Below are 19,180 nucleotides of genomic sequence, written 5' to 3' on the forward strand. Positions count from 1 at the left end.
TAACGATATCCGCCACGAGCCTCAACATTCATCGGACCATATACATCTGTATGTATGATTTCCAACAAATCTGTTGCTCTCTCCATAGTACCGGAGAACGGTGTTTTTGTCATCTTACCCATAAGGCATGGTTCGCAAGTACCAAGTGATTCATAATCAAGTGGTTCCAAAAGCGCACCAGCATGGAGTTTCTTCATGCGCTTTACACCGATATGACCCAAACAGCAATGCCACAAATAAGTTGCACTATCATTATCAACTCTGCATCTTTTGGCTTCAACATTATGAATATGTGTGTCACTACTATCGAGATTTAATAAGAATAGACCACTCTTTAAGGGTGCATGACCATAAAAGATATTACTCATATAAGTAGAACAACCATTATTCTCTGATTTAAATGAATAACCGTCTCGCATCAAACAAGATCCAGATATTCATGCTTAATGCTGGCACCAAATAACAATTATTTAGGTCTAATACTAATCCCGAAGGTAGATGTAGAGGTAGCGTGCCGACCGCGATCACATCGACTTTGGAACTATTTCCCACGCGCATCATCACCTCGTCCTTAGCCAATCTTCGCTTAATCCGTAGTCCCTATTTCGAGTTGCAAATGTTAGCAACAGAACCAGTATCAAATACCCAGGTGCTACTGCGAGCATTATTAAGGTACACATCAATAACATGTATATCACATATACCTTGTTCACCTTGCCATCCTTCTTATCCGCCAAATACTTGGGGCAGTTCCGCTTCTAGTGAGCAGTCTGCTTGCAGTAGAAGCACTCAGTTTCAGGCTTAGGTCCAGGTTTGGGTTTCTTCTCTTGAGTAGCAACTTGCTTGCTGTTCTTTTTGAAGTTCCCCTTCTTCTTCCCTTTGCCCTTTTTCTTGAAATTAGTGGTCTTATTGACCATCAACACTTGATGCTCCTTCTTGATTTCTACCTCCGCATCTTTTAGCATTGCGAAGAGCTCGGGAATAGTCTTATTCATCCCTTGCATATTATAGTTCATCACGAAGCTCTTGTAGCTTGGTGGCAGTGATTGGAGAATTCTGTCAATGGCACAATCATCTGGAAGATTAACTCCCAATTGAATCAAGTGATTATTATACCCAGACATTTTGAGTATATGCTCACTGACAGAACTGTTCTCCTCCATCTTGCAGCTATAGAACTTATTGGAGACTTCATATCTCTCAATCCGGGCATTTGCTTGAAATATTAACTTCAACTCCTGGAACATCTCATATGCTCCATGACGTTCAAAACATTGTTGAAGTCCCGATTCTAAGCCGTAAAGCATGGCACACTGAACTATTGAGTAGTCATTAGCTTTGCTCTGCAAGACGTTCATAACATCTGGTGTTGCTCCAGCAGCAGGCCTGGCACCCAGCGGTGCTTCCAGGACGTAATTCTTTTGTGCAACAATGAGGATAATCCTCAAGTTACGGACCCAGTCCGTGTAATTGCTACCATCATCTTTCAACTTTGCTTTCTCAAGGAACGCATTAAAATTCAACGGAATAACAACACGGGCCATCTATCTACAATCAAACATAAACAAGCAAGATACTATCAGGTACTAAGTTCATGATAAATTTAGGTTCAATTTGTTGGAAATATGCCCTAGAGGCAATAATAAAAGCATTATTATTATATTTCCTTGTTCATGATAATTGTCTTTTATTCATGCTATAATTGTGTTATCCAGAAATTGTAATACATGTGTGAATAATAGACACCAACATGTCCCTAGTAAGCCTCTAGTTGACTAGCTCGTTGATCAATAGATAGTCATGGTTTCCTGACTATGGGCATTGGATGTCATTGATAACGAGATCACATCATTAGGAGAATGATGTGATGGACAAGACCCAATCCTAAGCTTAGCTCAAAGATCGTGTAGTTCATTTGCTGTAGCTTTTCTGAATGTCAAGTATCTTTTCCTTAGACCATGAGATCGTGTAACTCCCGGATACTGTCGGAGTGCTTTGGGTGTACCAAACGTCACAACGTAACTGGGTGACTATAAAGGTATACTACGGGTATCTCCGAAAGTGTCTGTTGGGTTGACACGGATCAAGACTGGGATTTGTCACTTAGTATGACGGAGAGGTATCTCTGGGCCCACTCGGTAATGCATCATCACAATGAGCTCAAAGTGACCAAGTGTCTGGTCACGGGATCATGCATTACGGTACGAGTAAAGTGACTTGCCGGTAACGAGATTGAACGAGGTATTGGGATAATGACGATCGAATCTCGGGCAAGTAACGTACCGATTGACAAAGGGAATTGTATACGGGGTTGCTTGAATCCTCGACATCGTGGTTCATCCGATGAGATCATCGAGGAGCATGTGGGAGCCAACATGGGTATCCAGATCCCGCTGTTGGTTATTGATATGAATATGCAGTAACCCGAAAGTTGTTCGGAGTCCCGGATGAGATCCCGGACGTCACGAGGAGTTCCGGAATGGTCCGGAGGTAAAGAATTATATATAGGAAGTGCTATTTCGGCCATCGGGACAAATTTCAGGGTCACCGGTATTGTACCGGGTCCACCGGAAGGGTCCCGGGGGTCCACCGGGTGGGGCCACCCATCCCGGAGGGCCCCATGGGCTGAAGTGGGAGGGGGAACCAGCCCTTAGTGGGATGGTGCGCCTCCCTTGGCCCAACCCCTTGCGCCTAGGGTTGAAACCCTAGGGTGGGGGGGGGCGCCCACTTGCCTTGGAGGGCACTCCAACCCCCCTGACCGCCGCCCCCTTGGGAGATGGATCTCCAGGGCCGGCGCCCCCCTGGGGGCCTATATAAAGGGAGGGGAGGGAGGGGCAGCCGCACCCTTGAGTCTTGGCGCCCTCCCTCTCCCATGCTACACCTCTCCTCCTCCGTAGAGCTCGGCGAAGCCCTGCCGGAGTGCTGCTTCTCCATCATCACCACGCCGTCGTGCTGCTGCTGGAGCGATCTTCCTCAACCTCTCCTTCCCCTTGCTGGATCAAGAAGGAGGAGACGTTACGCTGACCGTACGTGTGTTGAACGCGGAGGTGCCGTCCGTTCGGCGCTAGGATCTCCGTGATTTGGATCACGTCGAGTACGACTACCTCATCCCTGTTCTTTGAACGCTTCCGCTCGCGATCTACAAGGTACGTAGATGCATCCAACCACTCGTTGCTAGATGAACTCATAGATGGATCTTGGTGAAACCGTAGGAATTTTTTTTGTTTTTTGCAACATTCCCCAACAGTGGCATCATGAGCTAGGTCTATGCGTAGTTCTCTATGCACGAGTAGAACACAATTTGTTGTGGGCGTTGATGTTGTCAACTTTCTTGCCGCTACTAGTCTTATCTTGCTTCAACGGTATTATGGGATGAAGCGTCCCGGACCAACCTTACACGTACGCTTACGTGAGACCGGTTCCACCGACTAACATGCACTAGTTGCATAAGGTGGCTGGCGGGTGTCTGTCTCTCCCACTTTAGTTGGAGCGGATTCGATGAAAAGGGTCCTTATGAAGGGTAAATAGAAGTTGACAAATCACGTTGTGGCTTTCACGTAGGTAAGAAAACGTTCTTGCTAGAACCCTATTGCAGCCACGTAAAACTTGCAACAACAATTAGAGGACGTCTAACTTGTTTTTGTAGCAAGTGTTTTGTGATGTGATATGGCCAAAGTTGTGATGAATGATGAATGATATACATGTGATGTATGAGATGGTCATGCTATTGTAATAGGAATCACGACTTGCATGTCGATGAGTATGACAACCGGCAGGAGCCATAGGAGTTGTCTTTATTTTTTGTATGACCTGCGTGTCATTGAGAAACGCCATGTAAATTACTTTACTTTATTGCTAAACGCATTAGCCGTAGTAGTAGAAGTAATAGTTGGCGAGCAACTTCATGGAGGCACGATGATGGAGATCATGATGATGGAGATCATGGTGTCATGCCGGTGATAAGATGATCATGGAGCCCCAAGATGGAGATCAAAGGAGCTATGTGATATTGGCCATATCATGTCACTTTTATTATTTGATTGCATGTGATGTTTATCATGTTTTTGCATCTTGTTTACTTAGAACGACGGTAGTAAATAAGATGATCCCTCGTAATAATTTCAAGAAAGTGTTCCCCCTAACTATGCACCGTTGCGACAGTTCGTTGTTTCGAAGCACCACGTGATGATCGGGTGTGATAGATTCTAACGTTCACATACAACGGGTGTAAGACAGATTTACACATGCAAACACTTAGGTTGACTTGACGAGCCTAGCATGTACAGACATGGCCTCGGAACACAAAAGACTGAAAGGTCGAGCATGAGTCGTATAGAAGATACGATCAACATGAAGATGTTCACCGATGTTGACTAGTCCATCTCACGTGATGATCGGACACGGCCTAGTTAACTCGGATCATGTTATACTTAGATGACTGGAGGGATGTCTATCTAAGTGGGAGTTCATTGAATAATTTGATTAGATGAACTTAATTATCATGAACTTAGTCTAAATATTTACAATATGTCTTGTAGATCAAATGGCCAACGTAGTCCTCAACTTCAATGCGTTCCTAGAGAAAACCAAGCTGAAAGACGATGGCAGCAACTACACGGACTGGGTCCGGAACCTGAGGATCATCCTCATAGCTGCCAAGAAAGATTATGTCCTACAAGCACCGCTGGGTGACGCACCTGTTCTCCCTGCAGAACAAGACGTTATGAACGCTTGGCAGGCACGTACCGATGACTACTCCCTCGTTCAGTGCGGCATGCTTTACAGCTTAGAGCCGGAGCTCCAAAAACGTTTTGAGACACGGAGCATATGAGATGTTCGAAGAGCTGAAAATGGTTTTCCAAGCTCATGCCCGGGTCGAGAGATATCAAGTCTCTGACAAGTTCTTCAGCTGTAAGATGGAGGAAAACAGTTCTGTCAGTGAGCACATACTCACTATGTCTGGGTTGCATAACCGCTTTACTCAGCTGGGAGTTAATCTCCCGGATGACGCGGTCATTGACAGAATCCTTCAATCGCTTCCACCGAGCTACAAGAGCTTTGTGATGAACTTCAATATGCAGGGGATGGAAAAGACCATTCCTGAAGTATTTGCTATGCTGAAATCGGCAGAAGTAGAAGTCAAAAAGGAACATCAAGTGTTGATGGTGAATAAAACCACTAAGTTCAAAAAGGGCAAGGGTAAGAAGAACTTCAAGAAGGACGGCAAGGGAGTTGCCGCGCCCGGCAAGCAAGCTGCCGGGAAGAAGCCAAATAATGGACCCAAGCCCGAGACTGAGTCTTTTTATTGCAAGGAAAGTGGTCACTGGAAGCGGAACTGCCCCAAATACTTAGCGGACAAGAAGGCCGGCATCACAAAAGGTATATGTGATATACATGTAATTGATGTGTACCTTACCAGTACTTGTAGTAGCTCTTGGGTATTTGATACCGGTGCAGTTGCTCACATTTGTAACTCAAAGCAGGAGCTTCGGAATAAGCGGAGACTAACGAAGGACGAGGTGACGATGCGCGTCGGGAATGGTTCCAAGGTCGATGTGATCGCCGTCGGCACGCTACCTCTACATTTACCTACGAGATTAATTTTAAACCTGAATAATTGTTATTTAGTGCCAGCTTTGAGCATGAACATTGTATCAGGATCTCGTTTAATTTGAGATGGCTACTCATTTAAATCCGAGAATAATGGTTGTTCTATTTATATGAGAGATATGTTTTATAGTCATGCTCCGATGGTGAATGGTTTATTCTTAATGAATCTCGAGCGTAATGCTACACATATTCATAGTGTGAGTACCAAAAGATGTAAGGTTGATAATGATAGTCCCACATACTTGTGGCACTGCCGCCTTGGTCACATAGGTGTCAAACGCATGAAGAAGCTCCATGCAGATGGACTTTTAGAGTCTCTTGATTACGACTCATTTGACACATGCGAACCATGCCTCATGGGTAAGATGACCAAGACTCCGTTCTCAGGAACAATGGAGCGAGCAACCAACTTATTGGAAATCATACATAATGATGTGTGCGGTCCAATGAGTGTTGAGGCTCGCGGTGGCTATCGTTATGTTCTCACCCTCACTGATGACTTGAGTAGATATGGGTATATCTATTTGATGAAACACAAGTCTGAGACCTTTGAAAAGTTCAAGGAATTTCAGAGTGAGGTTGAAAATCAACGTGACAGGAAAATCAAGCTCCTACGATCAGATCGTGGGGGAGAATACTTGAGTCACGAATTTGGCACACACTTAAGAAAATGTGGAATAGTTTCACAACTCACGCCGCCTGGAACACCTCAGCGTAATGGTGTGTCCGAACGTCGTAATCGCACTCTATTAGATATGGTGCGATCTATGATGTCTCTTACCGATTTACCGCTATCTTTTTGGGGCTATGCTTTAGAGACTACCGCATTCACTTTAAATAGGGCTCCGTCGAAATCCATTGAGACGACACCATATGAATTATGGTTTGGGAAGAAACCAAAGCTGTCGTTTCTAAAAGTTTGGGGATGCGATGCTTATGTCAAGAAACTTCAACCTGAAAAGCTCGAACCCAAGTCGGAAAAATGCGTCTTCATAGGATACCTAAAGAAACTATTGGGTATACCTTCTACCTCGGATCCGAAGGCAAGATCTTTGTTGCCAAGAATGGATCCTTTCTAGAGAAAGAGTTTCTCTCGAAAGAAGTAAGTGGGAGGAAAGTAGAACTTGATGAAGTATTACCTCTTGAACCGGAAAAAGGCGCAACTCAAGAAAATGTTCCTGAGGTGCCTGCACCGACTAGAGAGGAAGTTGATGATGATACTTCTGATCAAGCTCCTACTGAAATTCATAGGTCCACAAGGACACGTTCCGCACCAGAGTGGTACGGCAACCCTGTCTTGGAAATCATGTTGTTAGACAACGGTGAACCTTCGAACTATGAAGAAGCGATGGCAGGCCCGGATTCTGACAAATGGCTAGAAGCCATGAAATCTGAGATAGGATCCATGTATGAAAACGAAGTATGGACTTTGACTGACTTGCCCGTTGAGCGGCAAGCCATAGAAAATAAATGGATCTTTAAGAAGAAGACAGACGCGGATGGTAATGTGACCATCTATAAAGCTCGGCTTGTCGCTAAGGGTTATCGACAAGTTCAAGGGGTTGACTATGATGAGACTTTCTCACCGGTAGCGAAGCTAAAGTCCGTCCGAATCATGTTAGCAATTGCCGCATTCTATGATTATGAGATATGGCAAATGGACGTCAAAACGGCATTCCTTAATGGTTTCCTTAAGGAAGAATTGTATATGATGCAACCGGAAGGTTTTGTCGATCCTAAGAATGCTGACAAGGTGTGCAAGCTCCAACGCTCGATTTATGGGCTGGTGCAAGCATCTCGGAGTTGGAACATTCGCTTTGATGAGATGATCAAAGCGTTTGGGTTTACACAGACTTATGGAGAAGCCTGCGTTTACAAGAAAGTGAGTGGAAGCTCTGTAGCATTTCTCATATTATATGTAGATGCCATACTTTTGATGGGAAATGATATAGAACTCTTGGACAGCATTAAGGCCTACTTGAATAAGAGTTTTTCAATGAAGGACCTTGGAGAAGCTGCTTATATATTAGGCATCAAGATCTATAGAGATAGACCGAGACGCCTCATAGGTCTTTCACAAAGCACATACCTTGATAAGATATTGAAGAAGTTCAATATGGATAAGTCTAAGAAGGGGTTCTTACCTGTGTTACAAGGTGTGAAATTGAGCTCAGCTCAATGTCCGACCACGGCAGAAGATATAGAAGAGATGAGTGTCATCCCCTATGCCTCAGCCATAGGTTCTATTATGTATGCCATGCTGTGTACCAGACCTGATGTAAACCTTGCCGTAAGTTTGGTAGGAAGGTACCAAAGTAATCCCGGCAAGGAACACTGGACAGCGGTCAAGAATATCCTGAAGTACCTGAAAAGGACTAATGAAATGTTTCTCGTTTATGGAGGTGATGAAGAGCTCATCGTAAAGGGTTACGTCGATGCTAGCTTCAACACAGATCTGGATGACTCTAAGTCACAAACCGGATACATGTATATTTTGAATGGTGGGGCAGTAAGCTGGTGCAGTTGCAAGCAGAGCGTCGTGGCGAGATCTACATGTGAAGCGGAGTACATGGCATCCTCGGAGGCAGCGCATGAAGCAATTTGGGTGAAGGAGTTCATCACCGACCTAGGAGTCATACCCAATGCGTCGGGGCCGATCAAACTCTTCTGTGACAACACTGGAGCTATTGCACTTGCCAAGGAGCCCAGGTTTCACAAGAAGACCAGGCACATCAAGCGTCGCTTCAACTCCATTCATGAAAATGTTCAAGATGGAGACATAGATATTTGTAAAGTACATACGGACCTGAATGTAGCAGATCCGTTGACTAAACCTCTCCCTAGAGAAAAACATGATCAACACCAGAATTCCATGGGTGTTCGATTCATCAGAATGTAACTAGATTATTGACTCTAGTGCAAGTGGGAGACTGTTGGAAATATGCCCTAGAGGCAATAATAAAAGCATTATTATTATATTTCCTTGTTCATGATAATTGTCTTTTATTCATGCTATAATTGTGTTATCCGGAAATCGTAATACATGTGTGAATAATAGACACCAACATGTCCCTAGTAAGCCTCTAGTTGACTAGCTCGTTGATCAATAGATAGTCATGGTTTCCTGACTATGGGCATTGGATGTCATTGATAACGAGATCACATCATTAGGAGAATGATGTGATGGACAAGACCCAATCCTAAGCTTAGCTCAAAGATCGTGTAGTTCATTTGCTGTAGCTTTTCTGAATGTCAAGTATCTTTTCCTTAGACCATGAGATCGTGTAACTCCCAGATACTGTCGGAGTGCTTTGGGTGTACCAAACGTCACAACGTAACTGGGTAACTATAAAGGTATACTACGGGTATCTCCGAAAGTGTCTGTTGGGTTGACACGGATCAAGACTGGGATTTGTCACTCCGTATGACGGAGAGGTATCTCTGGGCCCACTCGGTAATGCATCATCACAATGAGCTCAAAGTAACCAAGTGTTTGGTCACGGGATCATGCATTATGGTATGAGTAAAGTGACTTGCCGGTAACGAGATCGAACGAGGTATTGGGATACCGACGACCGAATCTCGGGCAAGTAACGTACCGATTGACAAAGGGAATTGTATACGGGGTTGCTTGAATCCTCAACATCGTGGTTCATCCGATGAGATCATCGAGGAGCATGTGGGAGCCAACATGGGTATCCAGATCCCGCTGTTGGTTATTGACCGGAGAGCAATCTCGGTCATGTCTACATGTCTCCCGAACCCGTAGGGTCTACACACTTAAGGTTCGGTGACGCTAGGGTTGTAGGGATATGAATATGGAGTAACCCGAAAGTTGTTCGGAGTCCCGGATGAGATCCCGGACGTCACGAGGAGTTCCGGAATGGTCCGGAGGTAAAGAATTATATATAGGAAGTGCTATTTCGGCCATCAGGACAAGTTTCAGGGTCACCGGTATTGTACCGGGTCCACCGGAAGGGTCCCGGGGGTCCACCGGGTGGGGCCACCCATCCCGGAGGCCCCATGGGCTGAAGTGGGAGGGGGAACCAGCCCTTAGTGGGCTGGTGCGCCCCCCTTGACCCAACCCCTTGCGCCTAGGGTTGAAACCCTAGGGTGGGTGGGCGCCCACTTGCCTTGGGGGGCACTCCAACCCCCCTGGCCGCCGCCCCCTTGGGAGATGGATCTCCAGGGCCGCCCCCTGGGGGCCTATATAAAGGGAGGGGAGGGAGGGACAGCCGCACCCTTGAGTCTTGGCGCCCTCCCTCTCCCCTGCTACACCTCTCCTCCTCCGTAGAGCTCGGCGAAGCCCTGCCGGAGTGCTGCTTCTCCATCATCACCACGCCGTCGTGCTGTTGCTGGAGCGATCTTCCTCAACCTCTCCTTCCCCTTGCTGGATCAAGAAGGAGGAGACGTTACGCTGACCGTACGTGTGTTGAACGCGGAGGTGCCGTCCGTTCGGTGCTAGGATCTCCGGTGATTTGGATCACGTCGAGTACGACTCCCTCATCCCTGTTCTTTGAACGCTTCCGCTTGCGATCTACAAGGTACGTAGATGCATCCAACCACTCATTGCTAGATGAACTCATAGATGGATCTTGTTGAAACCGTAGGAATTTTTTTTGTTTTCTGCAACGTTCCCCAACACAATTAATCATATTACTAAAGAACTCCCACTTAGATAGACATCCCTCTAATCCTCTAAGTGATTACGTGATCCAAATCAACTAAACCATGTCCGATCATCACGTGAGATGGAGTAGTTTCATTGGTGAACATCACTATGTTGATCATATCTACTATATGATTCATGCTCGACCTTTCGGTCTCTGTGTTCCGAGGCCATATCTGTATATGCTTGGCTCGTCAAGTATAACCTGAGTATTCTGCGTGTGCAACTGTTTTGCACCCGTTGTATTTGAACGTAGAGCCTATCACACCCGATCATCACGTGGTGTCTCAGCACGAAGAACTTTCACAATCGTGCATACTCAAGGAGAACACTTCTTGATAATTAGTGAGAGATCATCTTAAAATGCTACCGTCAATCAAAGCAAGATAAGATGCATAAAAGATAAACATCACATGCAATCAATATAAGTGATATGATATCTCCATCATCATCTTGTGCTTGTGATCTCCATCTTCGAAGCACCATCGTGATCACCATCGTCACCAGCGCGACACCTTGATCACCATCGTAGCATCGTTGTCGTCTCGCCAATCTTATGCTTCCACGACTATCGCTACCGCTTAGTGATAAAGTAAAGCATTACAGCACAATTGCATTGCATACAATAAAGCGACAACCATATGGCTCCTGCCAGTTGCCGATAACTTGGTTACAAAACATGATCATCTCACACAATAAAATTTAGCATCATGTCTTGACCATATCACATCACAACATGCCCTGCAAAAACAAGTTAGACGTCCTCTACTTTGTTGTTGCAAGTTTTACGTGGCTGCTACGGGCTTAAGCAAGAAGCAATCTTACCTACGCATCAAAACCACAACGATAGTTTGTCAAGTTGGTGCTGTTTTAACCTTCGCAAGGACCGGGCGTAGCCACACTCGGTTCAACTAAAGTTGGAGAAACTGTCACCCGCTAGCCACCTTTGTGCAAAGCACGTCGGGAGAACCGGTCTCGCGTAAGCGTACACGTAATGTCGGTCCGGGCCGCTTCGTCCAACAATACCGCCGAACCAAAGTATGACATGCTGGTAAGCAGTATGACTTATATCGCCCACAACTCACTTGTGTTCTACTCGTGCATATAACATCAACACATAAAACCTAGGCTCGGATGCCACTGTTGGGGAACGTAGTAATTTCAAAAAAAATCCTACGCACACGCAAGATCATGGTGATGCATAGCAATGAGAGGGGAGAGTGTGATCTACGTACCCTTGTAGACCGACAGCGGAAGCGTTAGCACAACGCGGTTGATGTAGTCGTACGTCTTCACGGCCCGACCGATCAAGCACCGAAACTACGGCACCTTCGAGTTTTAGCACACGTTCAGCTCAATGACGATCCCCGGACTCCGATCCAGCAAAGTGTCGGGGAAGAGTTCCGTTAGCACGACGGCGTGATGACGATCTTGATGTACTACCGTCGCAGGGCTTCGCCTAAGCACCGCTACAATATTGTTGAGGATTATGGTGGAAGGGGGCACCGCACACGGCTAAGAATATGATCACGTGGATCAACTTGTGTGTCTAGGGGTGCCCCCTGCCCCCGTATATAAAGGAGCAAGGGGAGGAGGCCGTTCGGCCCCTATTGGCGCGCCAGGAGGAGTCCTCCTCCTAGTAGGAGTAGGACTCCTACTAGGAGGGGGAAGGAAGTGGGGAGGGAGAAGGAAAGGGGGGCGCCGCCCCCCTCTCCTAGTCCAATTCAGACTAGGGGGGAGGAGGCGCGCGGCCCACCCTGGCTGCCCCTATCTCTCTCTCCACTAAGGCCCATATGGCCCATTCCTTCTCCCGCTAGGGTTCCGGTAACCCTCCGGCTCTCCGGTTTTCTCCGAAATCACCCGGAACACTTCCGGTGTCCGAATATAGCCGTCCAATATATCAATCTTTATGTCTCGACCATTTAGAGACTCCTCGTTATGTCCGTGATCACATCCGGGACTCCAAACTAACTTCGGCACATCAAAACTCATAAACTCATAATATAACTGTCATCGAAACCTTAAGCGTGCGGACCCTACGGGTTCGAGAACAATGTAGACATGACCGAGACATGTCTCCGGTCAATAACCAATAGCGGAACCTGGATGCTCATATTGGCTCCTACATATTCTACGAAGATCTTTATCGGTTAGACCGCATAACAACATACGTTGTTCCCTTTGTCATCGGTATTTTACTTGCCCGAGATTCGATTGTCGGTATCTCAATACCTAGTTCAATCTCGTTACCGGCAAGTCTCTTTACTCGTTTCGTAATACATCATCTCGCAACTAACTCATTAGTTGCAATGCTTGCAAGGCTTATGTGATGTGCATTACCGAGAGGGCCCAGAGATACCTCTCCGACAATCGGAGTGACAAATCCTAATCTCGAAATACGCCAACCCAACATGTACCTTTGGAGACACCTGTAGAGCTCCTTTATAATCACCCAGTTATGTTGTGACGTTTGGTAGCACACAAAGTGTTCCTCTGGTAAACGGGAGTTGCATAATCTCATAGTCATAGGAACATGTATAAGTCATGAAGAAAGCAATAGCAACATACTAAACGATCGGGTGCTAAGCTAATGGAATGGGTCATGTCAATCACATCATTATCCTAATAATGTGATCCCGTTAATCAAATGACAACACATGTCTATGGTTAGGAAACATAACCATCTTTGATTAATGAGCTAGTCAAGTAGAGGCATACTAGTGACGTTTGGTTTGTCTATGTATTCACACAAGTATTATGTTTCCGGATAATACAATTCTAGCATGAATAATAAACATTTATCATGATATAAGGAAATAAAATAATAACATCATTATTGCCTCTAGGGCATATTTCCTTCAACCCTACCCTAGGTACATAGCTTCATCACCAGGCGTTCTGCCAGCGAGGGCCGACGTGCATGGCTTTGTATCGATACGCGAGAATCATGCATGTTCGTCTTCATTAGGCTGTTGCGACGCGAAGGTTAGGGTTCGTCGCCGCAGAAAGCAGGGTTTTCCAGCTGCTATTGGGCGCGAGAGGAGACGATCCGGACTGGTCGCGGCGCCGGTGGTAGGCGGGATCGCGATGCCGCCGAAGGGACACCCACCGCCGAAGCCCGTTCCTGTGGCGACAACGGGGTCGGGGATGGCTGGAGCTACTCCGGCGCAGGGTGTGGGGCCGGCCGCGCCGGTGCCCGCGCGGGTCGTGGCACCGCCGCCGGCTAGGCCTGCGTAGCCGCAGCCCAGGGCTGCACCCCCGCCACCGCAGCCGTAGCACAGGGCTGCCCCCCCCCCCACTACCGCAGTGCCCTTGGCCTAAGAAGATGGCCGGCGGGCGTGGAGACTCTGTTCAGGGAGGGAGTGGCCGCGGCTCGGGCGGTTTCACGGGAGACGGCCACTACCCCCAACGTGGTCAGTAGGGTGACGACGGCTTCAATGCCTATGGTGAAGGGCTTCATCGAGGTTCTTCATCGACCGGAGGTGGTCGCGGCTATGCTGGGGCTGATCGCGGAGCTGATAATCAAGGTTTTCAAGGGTTGCCCGACAATTTTGTGGAAGGGGCAGTTGGACCCAATAACCGCTCCTTCCGTGGCCATTTCTGTGGTGGTCGTGGTGGCTACCGACGTCCCCCTCCACCTCGCCATGTTCCTGTTGCTACGGGTTCCGCATCAAGCATTGAGGAGGGGATCACAGATGGTACGGTTCTGCCACAGGTTGCCGTGGAGAGTGTTCGAGCCCTTGCTGATGTGACGGTGCCGGAGCCCTCCCAATCTGGTGATGCTTTGTCAGACAAAGGCACGGAGAAGTCTGAGGGAGACAAACCATCCAAGTGGGCGACTAAGAAGAAGAAGTTGACATGTTTTCGATGCGGAGAACTGGGTCACTTTATGGCTGATTGCTCTGGTGAGTTATGTGATTTATGCCGGAAACCGAAACATACGGCAGCGGAGTGTCCACTTCTTCTGGGGCCCAAACCTACGGTTAGCATTTATGGGGTCTGTTGCGCTGAGTTGATGTTTTTTGAGTCACCAAGTGTGGCTCCGGTGGCTCCCGTGGTTGAAACCTCCTTCCCAGGCGTGGTTAAGGTGGTTCATGGCCCTCTCACTGAAGCTCAGATTATTCAGCAGTTGCGGGAGTTGGCACCGGGTAAGTTCTAGTGGTCTTTGTTGAAGTTATCAGATCAGACTTACAAAGTGGAGTTTCCGTCCAAGGAGGATCAGATGAGAATTCTGAAGTTTGGCATGTGTCGGGTTACTAGTACAAGTTTTGTGTTGCAGTTTGATGAGTGGAAAAAGAAAGAGCCTCAAGGCAAGCCGCTGATTCAGATTTGGGTTCATTTTTCGGGGGCGCCTTCTGAGCCCTTGGATAGCTTCCTGGTCACTTGGAGCCTGGGATCTATGCTCGGCAAGACGGAGCAGCTGGATATGCCTTTCACGTGTTCCCATGGTGTGGCACGTTTGCTGGTTAGTGTGGCTAACATTGAGTTCTTGCCGGATGTGGTAAGATGGACTCACGAGGGAGTCGCGTATATGCCGGATGTTGAGTATGAGGACCCCGATTTGTTCAAGGAGTTTGAGGAGGTGCATCATATGGACACTTCTGAGGGGGGAGGTGCTTCTGGGAACTAGGATGGCAGTACTCACAATGATGGGGACAAGGGTACAGGGCCTACGGGTTCTACTCAGGCAGGAGAGATTGCTAAGGAGAAGGCACCGGGGTCTGTTCCAACTAATATGCTGCAGCTTGGATCTTTAGGAGCTTTCTCAGCGCCTCCTCATCTTTGGAGCGACCGAGTGGATCTGGACGATCCGCCGGAGCACTCCTCGCCGGTGTTTGTGGGGTCTGACTCGTTGCTAGGGATGGACGGACTGGGAGGATCTGGTGGGCAGGAGGTCTTTGTTACTCCCCCTTCATCGCCGTTGCTTAGGTTGGAGGTGATAGACGGGATGGATGGTTCAGCGGTCGGTGGCGAGCAGGTGGCCCGGCCTTCGTTCGCCGAGTCTTCACTTGCTTCGGGGGGGCTCACGGCTGGCTCGGTGGCTTTGGGCATCTTGGAGGCTCGGGCGGACCTTGGAGAGGCATGTGGGCAGGTGGTTCCGTCTATGGTGGAGGTGGCTGCGACGGTGGTCTCGGTTGGAGGTGACGGGCAGCAGGCCCGGCACTCCGAGTTGCCGTCGCTGTCGGCGCCGAGGACGAACTCAGTGTTCCCTCCCTTGAGGCCAGATGCTTGCGGAGGGGTAGGCGTGTAGGAGGCCTCCGTATCCCCTCTTGCCAGGTCGCGTTCGGCCTCGGAGGGCGGGTCGGGAGGTGTGGCTGTTTTATCGCCAAACTCCCCGGATCGCCCTAGGATGGTCTCGCCGGTCTCGGCTTTCGGCGAGACTTCCGTGGACAGGCCACGGGAGTTGTCGCCGTCTTGTGGTGCTGCGTCGGTGTTCCCGGCCCAGGTCACCGCTGTTGGGGGATGAGCAGGAGGCCTTTCCCCTACCAGAGCTTCACGCGAGGAGGTTATCGCCTTTGGTGGGATCCCGGATCCTGTCTCTAAGGGGAGGCGGATCAGCGGGAGGCTGCAGGAGCAGCCAGACGTTGATGACATGTAGCTGAGGTGTGCTATGAGGGCGGCCAAGCTGCGTGACGTCGAGATCTCCACTGGTATGTCTGTTAATAAATCTAATTCAATTATGCATTTTACCAATGATGAGATTGTTCACAATGCAAACCAACTAGGAGTATCACTTGGTAACAATGATATAGAGATCTCTAGGTCTGTTAATGACATTCTTGATTTGGAAGCTGAACGAGCGTTAGAATTGATTCGTCATATAGCTGCCGTTAAGCCTATGAATGAGTCGGAGATAGATGCGCTTGGGGTTAGGGCTCTTGATGGTTTGTGTGCCGATCTTGACCCTGCGTTGCCGGAGAAGGAGGAGGAGGGGTATGCCTATCCTGAGACCTCTATCCATGTAGATGAGTCTTGGGTGATTGCGGCAGAGCCCGAGTGTGGTGACCGATATGATGATCGCATTAAGCCTAAATGGAGTTGGAAACGGAAGGTTTATCCAGCGTCGGTTGTGCGTAGAAGTGCTAGGATCCGTACCTCTAAAAAATTTCATGATGAAATATGAGAGGCATTTTCTGGAATAGCAGAGGTCTTAAAGACTTGGCTAAAAGAAGGTTTCTAGCGGATGCTTCTCTTGAACATCATTTGGATTTTATTGCTTTGTCTGAGACTGGAAGAGGCAGCTTCACTCCACAATTTCTTAGCACTTTATCTGGGGGGGCGTAGATTTCGACTAGCATTGCCTCCCCCCTCGAGGAAGATCCGGTGGGGTTTTACTTGGGGTTAAGTGTGAAACCTTGGAAGTTCGTAGTGTAGTTCTGGGAGAGTTTGCGGTAAAGTTTCGGGTCAGAACTAAGGTCGATGGATTTGATTGGGCTTTGGTCGCGGTTTACGAAGCCGCGCAACCAGAACTCAAGCCAGATTTCTTGGCCGATCTCGTCCGTGTCTGCGGTAATGAGCAACTCCCTGTCTTAGTGAGGGTGATTTCAACATTATTCGAAGAAGGGAGGAAAAGAATAATGAGAATTTTGACGGCAGATGGTCGTTTATGTTCAATACTATCATTGAAAGCTTGGATCTCAGAGAGATAGAGCTCTCAGGTAGGAGATTCACTTGGGCTAACTCATTACCGGTACTGACTTTTGAGAAGCTTGACTGTGTTTTAGCTAGTGTCGAATGGGAGCAGAAGTTTCCCCTGGTAACAGTGCAGGCGTTGACACGAGGTATCTCGGATCACACGCCGCTACTTGTTGACTCGGGGGCTCAAACTCATGTGGGTAACAAGAATAGTTTCTCGTTTGAACTTGCATGGTTTGAAAGAGAAGGTTTCCTTGAGTTGTTAGCTGGAGAGTGGGCTAAAGACTCAGGAGGAAGGTCACCCATTGAGCGTTGGCAATGCAAGATTCGTCATCTTCGAAGGTTCCTTCGTGGATGGGCTAAGCATACGCATGGGATATATAAGGCGGAGAAGGAGCGACTCCTTCTACTTATTCAGACCCTTGAAGTAAAAGCTGAAACTTCCATCTTAGACACCAGTGAGCTGGAAACTAAGATGGAGGCTGAGTTGCGGCTGAAAGAGCTTCTTCGCAAGGAGGAATTGAAGTGGGCGTTGCGAGCTAAGGTTCGCAAAATCGTCCTAGGCGAGGATAACACTCAATTCTTTCATATGATTGCTAATGGGAAGCATCGTAAGAAGAGAATTTTCCAATTAGAACAAGATGAAGGAACGATAGTTGGTCAAGAAAAATTGAAAGTTTACATTACCAACTATTATAAGCAGTTGTTTGGACCTCCGGAAGATAATTTTGTGTCTTTAGACGAGTCAAGGGTTGAGGATGTTCCTCAACTTGAGACTGACGAGAATGAGATTTTGACTGCTCCCTTCACGGAGAAAGAGGTGTTTGAGGCCATCACACAAATGAAAAATAATAAGGCTCCAAGACCGGATGGGTTTCTGGCGGAGTTTTATAAAAAGTGTTGGCACTTCATTAAGGGAGATCTGTTGCCGATGTTTCATGAGTTTTTTAATGGACAACTTCATTTGTTTAAGCTGAATTTTGGAACGATAACTCTTCTTCCTAAGAAGACAGAGGCCGTTCGCATTGAGCAGTTCAGGCCTATATGTCTGCTTAATGTTAGTTTCAAAATCTTCACCAAGGTTGGGACAAACAGACTTACGCAGATTGCGCATTCAGTTGTGCAACCGTCCCAAACTGCTTTCATGCCAGATAAAAATATCCTTGAAGGGGTTGTCGTCTTGCATGAAACGCTCCATGAGATTCACTCAAAAAAACTAGATGGCGTTGTTTTTAAAGTGGATTTTGAAAAGCATACGATAAAGTTAAATGGCCTTTCCTTCAACAGGCTTTGCGTATGAAAGGATTTGACATAGCCTGGAGAAAACAGATTGAATCCTTTACGCAAAAAGGGAGTGTAGGGATTAAAGTGAATGACGATATAGGTCACTATTTCCAGACACACAAAGGGTTAAGGCAAGGAGATCCCATGTCACCGATCCTATTCAACATAGTGGTTGATATGCTGACTATTTTAATAGGACGGTCTAAGGATGCGGGGCAGGTACGTGGCCTTGTTCCACATCTAGTTGATGGCGGTATCTCCATCCTTCAGTATGCTGATGATACTATCATCTTTATGGAGCATGACTTGGCGAAAGCGAGAAACATGAAGCTTGTGTTATGCTTATTTGAACAATTGTCCGGGCTCAAAATTAACTTCCACAAGAGCGAATTGTTCTTTTTTGGGAGAGCTAATGATGACCAGGAGGCGTATAAACAATTGTTCGAATGTGAATTGGGCACGTTACCGTTCACGTATTTAGGTATACCCATTCATCATCGTAAGCTGACTAACAAAGAGTGGAAATACATCGAGGATCGTTTTGAGAAGAAACTGAGCTGTTGGAAAGGGAAGCTTATGTCATATGGAGGGCGATTAATTTTGATTAATTCGGTCCTCACCAGTATGCATATGTTTCTCCTATCCTTTTTTGAGGTCCCGGTGGGTGTCAGGAAGAGGCTAGACTTCTATCGATCTCGTTTCTTTTGGCAGAGTGATGAGCTTAAACGAAAGTATCAGCTTGCTAAATGGGATATAATCTGTAGGCCGAAGGACCAAGGGGGTCTAGGTAGTGAAAATCTGGAAGTCAAAAATAGATGTCTCCTTAGCAAGTGGTTGTTTAAACTTTCGTCCAAGACGGGGGATATTTGGGCTCAGATTTTGCGAAATAAGTATCTTCAATCTAAAACCTTGGCCCAGGTGATAGTGAGGCCGACTGACTCACCATTTTGAAAAGGCTTGATGAGAGTCAAGCCACTCTTT

The sequence above is a fragment of the Triticum dicoccoides genome, chromosome 5A (genome assembly GCF_002162155.2).
Source record: "Triticum dicoccoides isolate Atlit2015 ecotype Zavitan chromosome 5A, WEW_v2.0, whole genome shotgun sequence".
Classification (NCBI taxonomy): domain Eukaryota; kingdom Viridiplantae; phylum Streptophyta; class Magnoliopsida; order Poales; family Poaceae; genus Triticum; species Triticum dicoccoides.